At 41.2% G+C, this 7305-nt stretch overlaps 1 pseudogene; it reads right to left on the bottom strand.

Moving 5' to 3' along the window:
• Nucleotides 1–291: 291 nt before the first annotated feature.
• LOC100960988 lies at nucleotides 292–2948 on the bottom strand (annotated as a pseudogene).
• Nucleotides 2949–7305: the final 4357 nt, after the last annotated feature.

Genomic DNA, 7305 nt, shown 5'->3' on the forward strand with positions numbered 1-7305 from the left:
AAATCCCTGTCCTCCCAGGGTTCCTGCCACAGGAGTCACCAGTAGGGGATTCAGTCTGCACTGCCAACACCCAACGAATGAGGGAAGTTGAGAGTAAAAGAAGTTGTTAATCTCATGACGAAGGCTGGATTGAGAAATCTGTTTCTGGAATTTCACACAAGCATTTTGAATTCATGATGTCATAAAATTAATATGAGAGTCTCTGTGCACCTAAGACATTTTTTTTTTCAATTTGAAAACAGTCACTGTTTATTAACTGACCAGATTACAAAAACAATCAGGGCAGATGCCTTAGTTCCTTCTCCTAATATTGATTGGGTCCTCCTTGTTACCAGCATCTCCACTTTCTACAAAGTGAGTTGTCGTTTTCTATCGTCTCACCCCGTGGAGACGATAACTTGAAGGGCCACAGAAAGTTATTTGCTTCTGTGAAGCGTTTGCCAACAGTATAGATCTCATGAATCAGATCCTCGGTGCAGACGATGCCATATTTACCAAAAGATCGAGCAATCAAACTGTTATCAGTCAATGCAATTCGCTTCTTATTGATTTTGCCATAAGGTTTACTGACTTCAGATTTGGGTACCCCTGTGCCATATACAGTTCTACCATCCTCAGCATGTTAATGGAAGCCTTGTTGAGCTTAGTAAAAGTTCCATTGAAGATCTGGCGAAGGTGAAGAAGCTGCCACACCTTCCGGACCTTTGGACTCACACCATTGATCCCTCTGATCCTGATGACAAATGCCAGTTTGGGTTCTGCAGGTACACAGAAGTTGCCATCTTCTCCTGCCATCCTAGCCATCCGAATCTCAGTTCTGTACATCGACCTATATTCCTTATGAAATGCTTAGATTTTTCATAGATAAGCCTCCTTGGCTTTTGAAGCATCTTTTGGGCACACTTCTTTCTCAGACGCTTGATCTTCACCTCTGCAAAATTCCTTCTCTTTTTCTTAAGGGTTTCTGGCACAGCAAAAGAAAAAAAAAGATAGAAAGAGGTAAAAAGTTTATTTTACCTTAAGATTAGAATAGTTTTTTTTTTTTTTAGAATAGTTTTAAATTAAGGAAGTTTATTTTACTTCTCCAACAGGGGAAGGGCTCAACCCAAGAGAAAGAAAGAAGTGTTGGCAGTGAGGGTGCAGGGGTGGTTATTAAGAAGGCAAAGAGAAAGAAAAAAGCGATTGCTGCCAACTGATAGTAAAAATAGCTGTGACGTTGATAGTCTGCTTTTTTATTATTTATTTATTTATTTGAGACAGAGTCTCACTATGTCGCCCCAGTAGAGTGCTGTAGCGTCACAGCTCACAGCAAGCTCCAAACTCTTGGGCTTAAGTGATTCTTTTGCCTGAGCCTCCCAAGTAGCTGGGACTACAGGCACCTGCAACAATGCCGACTATTTTTTGCTTGTAGTTGTCATTGTTGTTTGGCAGGCCTGGGCTGGATTTGAACCCGCTAGCTCTGGTGTATGTGGCTGGCACCCTAGCCTCTGAGCTACAGGCACCGAGCCAGCCTTTTTATTTTTTTAATTTTCTTCTCTGCAAGGCTAGCTTTTTAGAGTCCCAGAAATGTGGTCTGGACTGGAGACCTCTCACCCCTGCTGTCAGTTTAAGGGCTCTTCAGGGCTGTGAAACGGGAGATAACAGTTAAGCCCCAGGTGTTTAATCAAACAAACCAAAGAGGACAGTTGCCCTGTGTTCTTTACTCAAAGGGGCAGTTATGTGCTGTGAGTTTATTGCTATTAATTTATTTGTTCATCCTTTTCTGTTAGTTTATTAGGAAGGAAGTCCTATCACTCCCCAGTTAGGTTTTTTTTTCTTAAGCTGGTTTGAATTCTGCTTCTGTCACTTCAGATCACAATATTATTACATGGTAACTTACACTCAAATCAGAGAGAGAGTTTCACATTTCCTGCCTTTTTAGAAAATATTAGCATGTGAGTTAACAGAGAGAAGAGGGTTGGAGATTGGAAAAAAGCAAGAATTACATTCCTGAAAAGTGCTTAATACATAACCTAAGTAAGAAAAGTTCCATAGCTGGGCAGGAGGATTTTATTTATTTTTTCTTTTCTTTTCTTTTTTTTTTTTTTTTGAGACAGAACCTCAAGCTGTCCCCCTGGGTAAAGTGCTGTGGCATCACAGCTCACAGCATCCTCCAACTCCCGGGCTCAAGCGAGTCTCCTGCCTCTGCCTCCCAAGTAGCTGAGATCACAGGCGCCTGCCACAATGCCCGGCTATTTTTTGGTTGCAGCCATCACTGTTGTCTGGCAGGCCTGGGCTGGATTCAAACCCGCCACCTTAGGTGTATGTGGCTGGCGCCTTAGCCACTTGAGCCACAGGTGCCGAGCCTATTTATTTTTTCATTTATTTATGTATTTATTTTTACAGATAGAGTCTCCACCTGTGACCCTGGGTAGAGTATCATCACAGCAACCTCAAACTCCTGGGCTCAAGCTATCCTCTTGCCTCAGTTTTTCTATTTTTAGTAGAAGTGGGGTTTCGCTTTTGCCCAGGCTGGTCTCAAACTTGTGAGCTCAAGCAATCCACCCGCCTTAGCCTCCCAAAGTGCTAGAATTACACCACTGTGCCCAGCCTGGGAGGAGGATTTAAAAAATAAAAGTATAGACATAGGTAAAGATTAATTCTATTTTAAAAAATCTAACAAAGAGAAGAAAGAAGACTTGGGGAATGCATAAACTGCTTAATCTTCCAGCCTGCTGAGTTTTCATTTGCTGTATAGCAGAGGAAAGAAGAAGAGAAACTTTTTGAAAAGGAAATGCAGCAAGCAGCTTTCTTAAAATCCTTACTTTTGTAGCTGAATTGGTAGAAATTCACATGGCCACAATACCTTTCCTTTTGTTCTGGAAGAACACTGCCATATTGTCAGTGCAGAGGCTTTTGATTATAGTTCCTGAATCAAAAGCATCCATGGAGAGCTCCAGGTTGTGCATACTGCTTTAATTAAAGCACATCTGAAACAATAATGGATTTGCAGTAAGTAGGGTTTTTTGCTTTTTAAATCTTAGGAACTAGAAATAGATAAAGAGAAATACCATTTTGCTATAAATGAAAAGTCACTTTTGCCATACTGTGTGTATATATATATATATATATATATGGGGGGATCTAATCCTTGAGCTTGTGTTTTTCAGATATGAAATTTTTAAAAAACAGAAAATGGTCTTTCAGAGCTCTTGTATTTGGAAGGCTGGATGGGCCCATACTTTTGAAATAGTGTCTTGGTTTCACTGTTTTTGTTTTTGTTTTTGTTTTTTAACTAAAGCTATATAAAGCTTGTGGATTAAACAGAATAAATTTCTAAATTAAAAAAATGGTACATGTTTCTAATGTTCTGTTTTAGATAATGCAGTCTGGTATCTGACATGGTACCTTTATTTACTGAAATTTTATTTTCCAAAGAAAGTTTTATGTTGGAAAGAAGAGGAAAAATATTCTGGATGTTTCTGTTAGGAGAGCTGGAATGGAAATAAGCCACTGATGAACAAGGCTGGATGACTAAGGAAATGTCATATTACTAACATAGTAAAAAATAGAAAATAGCAGGATAAGTCATTTTGGATAGGTAAGGCTAAGACTAATTTAGTGTTTGAATTTGAAGTAATCATAGGACATCCAGTGTAGAAGATAGTTGGACAGATGAGATTGGAGCTCAGGAATGCTATCAGAGCTGGTAATGTGAAACTAAGAAATAGCTATTAAGTATCAAGAATTTAACCCTAGGGGCAGCGCCTGTGGCTCAAAGGAGTAGGGCCCCCGGCCCCATATACCGGAGGCGGAGGGTTCAAACCCGGCCCTGGCCAAAAAGTGCAAAAAAAAAAAAAAGAATTTAGCCCTAGGAAGGGAGATGATTTCTAAGGCATTTTGTGAAGAAAGCTAAAGGTAGATAACCAAGAACTAAAGTTTAGTAACCACCCAATAGTAGTAGTCAGGGGGCCAGCTCCTTTACTGTAGTCAGGTGGATGGGAAGGGCATTGAGGAACCATTGGAGGGGTTTAGAGAAGTATGTTGCTTGGAGGCTTGGAGAAAGAAAAGGATGCAGCCCTAAAAGAGTAAAAAGAATTAAAATCTAAGAAGAAAACACTGGATTTAAGATTTTAAAGAAAGTCATTAGGGACATTCAGGAATGCCCTTTTGCTGAGATGGAGGGTATCGGTATCAGACAAGATGATGACAATGTGGGGAGATGTTGGTTGTCAGCAATAACCATACGTTGTCTCTGCCCTTATACTTACTGTCCTTTTCTCAAGCCAGGTCCTGAAAGAGGAAAATGATGAAGAAAATTACAAGGCTCTGAAGAAGTAGCTGACAATGAGGGACTCAACCCAAGTCTTGAATCTGACCTAAACACCTAAAACTTTTTGGGGGGCAGAGGCTTGTTGTATTGCCCAAGCTAAAGTACAATGGTGTTTTCATAGCTCACAGCAACCTCAAACTCCTGGGCTCAGCAATCCTGCTTCCTCAATCTCCTAAGTAGCTAGGACTACAGGCCTGAGCCACCATTCCTGGCAAACTGAGAACTCTTTTTTTTTTTTTTTTTGAGACAGAGCCTCAAGCTATTACCCTGGGTAGAGTGCTGTGGTATCACAGCTCACAACAACCTCCAACTCCTGGGCTTAAGCAATTCTCTTGCCTCAGCCTCCCAAGTAGCTGGGACTGCAGGCGCCCACCATAATGCCCAGCTATTTTTTGGTTGTAGTTGTCATTATTCTTTGGCAGGCCTGGGCTGGATTCGAACCCTCCAGCTCTGGTTTATGTGGCTGGCGCCTGCCTTAGCCCCATGAGCTACAGGCTCCAAGCTGAGAACTCTTAATAGTTTAAAATAATTATCTTTCTTTTTCTTTCCTTCCATCATTCTTTCTTTTTAAAATCTTTTTGTTTGTGTTTTTTTATGGATTAGGAGGTATTTAAATTGCCCCAAATCTAGAAAGCTCTGACTGGGAGAGGTGCTGACTAGAGAATACCTAGAGTATACAGATAAAACAAGCAGTAGTTTCCCGGCTTTAGTCAGAAAACAAGTCCTTTCTAGCAGTGACTCTGGACCACTGTTTTGAAGAGTCTAATTAGTTCAGTTCTCTGACCTTGATTGCTACCTTTAAGGGAGGCTTTAAAGCTTGGTGGGTCTCCTAAACTTGTCAAGCCCTGCTGCAAGGATCTGGTCAGCAATCTTGGTGTCTGACCACACTACTTAGCTAAGCCCCTTTGTGTCATGCCCTACTGCCAGTGCCTTCTTTTGAAAGGCCTAAGAACTAGCTCCTTACACAAACAAAAGATTCTTAGCGAAGTGAGCACACAGAAGATAAGGAATTGGGGGTTGGGGGGTGGGGGTGGGGGAGGAATTTGGAAGTGACCAACATAGAGACAGAGAATTTTGGCTACAGAGTAGGGTGAGAAAGGTTAAACTTCATAGTCTGCATTCTTCTACAAAGTAGTAGGATGCAAATCCTTTTCAAGGGGGAAATGTGAATTGTATAGTATGTAAACTCTGTCTCAACAAAGATGTTTTTAAAAAGCAATTAATGGCTCAGGCTTGTAATCCTAGCACTCTGGGAGGCCTAGACGGATGAATTGCCTGAGCTCACAGGTTTGAGAGCAGTCTTGAGCCAGAACGAGACCCCGTCTAAAAATAGCTGGGCATCAGGCAGTGCCTGTGGCTCAAGGAGTAGGGCGTCAACCCCATATACCGGAGGTGGTGGGTTCAAACCTGGCCCCAGCCAAAAACTGCAGAAAAACAAAAATAGCTGGACGTTGTGGTGGGTACCTATAGTCCCAGGTACTCAGGAGGCTGAGGCAAAGAATCACTTGAGCGCAAGAGTTTGAGCTATGATGCCATGCTCTGAGCTATGCTCTGAGCTATGATACCATGGCACTCTACTGAGGGTGATAAAGTGATACTCTACTCAAAATAAATAAATAAATTAAATTAAATACAAAGCAGTTAATGTAAGAGAATGGAATAGGATTAGAAAAGTATGGAGTTTAAAAGCCACACTCATTTTAGCATGGCAGTTCCTAGTTATGGATCTCTTTAATGATTTTTCAATATAGATTATAGTATTCTGTATGTTCCTCTCTTCTTTTCTCATTGAAATATTAGATTGTTCCAGTGATTTCCACAGAACGTTTTAGCAGTTACTCCAGGGCAGGAACTAATGGAGCATAATATGTTTACTAAACTTGAAATGCAAACATGATAAACATAGTTAAGTATTCTAGTGCACAAATGTTTATATAGCATATGTTAGGCTATCCATAACAGGCTTAGAAAACAGCATGAAGTAATAAAGACATATGCAGTGGTTTAGGCATATAATCCCAGCTAGGCAGGAGGCTGAAATGGAAGGAGTTCAAAGCCAGCCTGGGCAAGGTAATGAGACCTCATCGCTAAAGAAAAATAAAAAACGACTCCACTTCTATTTCACTTCACTAGCCTGAAAAGAAAAAAAGAAAAAAAATGTAAAAGATGAAAAAAATAAAGACATATACTTGTGTCCTACAACAAAGATAGCACCAGAATGGTTCAGCAGCAAACTATAGGCTTTCCCCTGATGGGCACATATTGTCTGTGCAGCACCAAATACTTTGTCCCCACCAGACAACATACAGAAAAGCAGGAAGGGTGGGGAATGAAAAATACATTCTCTATCAGGGAGGAAAATCTTTCTAGGAATCTCCGGAGCACACTTCCTATTATATCTCAATGGCCAGAGGTGAGCCACATTAAAGCCTATTGTTTTAAGGGAGGCTGGAGAAATGAAAAACTGGGTCTAAAAAAAGAAAGGCAAGGAACGAGGACCTCAAGTGGCTGTCAGGTAGGCTGTCAATGTAGCCAACTGTCTGCTACATTCTTCATGGGAAAAGGATAATAAAATATTTGCTTGAGAAACCTCAAATATGAGCAAATTTAGTGTAAACTCCGGTGAAGCTTAAAAACTGAGAACTAAGGCCCAGCGTAGTGACTCACACCTGTAATCCCAGCACTCTGGGAGGCCCAGGGGGGTGGATTGCCTGAGCTCATGAGTTCATAAGCTGGACCTGGAGTCCCAGCTATTAGAGAGGCTGAGGCAAGAGAATCGCTTAAGCCCAAGAGTTTGAGGTTGCTGTGAGCTAAGATGCCACGCACTCTACTGAGGGTGACAAAATGAGACTCTCAAAAAAAATAAAAAGGAAGGATTTGTAATCCTAGGACTCTGGGAGGCCAAGATGAGTGGATTGCCTAAACTCACAGTTTCAAGACCAAGGAGACCCTGTCTCTAAAAATAGCTAGGTGTTGTGGCAGGCACCTGTAGT

The sequence above is a fragment of the Otolemur garnettii genome, unplaced genomic scaffold, assembly GCF_000181295.1.
Source record: "Otolemur garnettii isolate 467f Iridium unplaced genomic scaffold, OtoGar3 scaffold00030, whole genome shotgun sequence".
Lineage (NCBI taxonomy): Eukaryota > Metazoa > Chordata > Mammalia > Primates > Galagidae > Otolemur > Otolemur garnettii.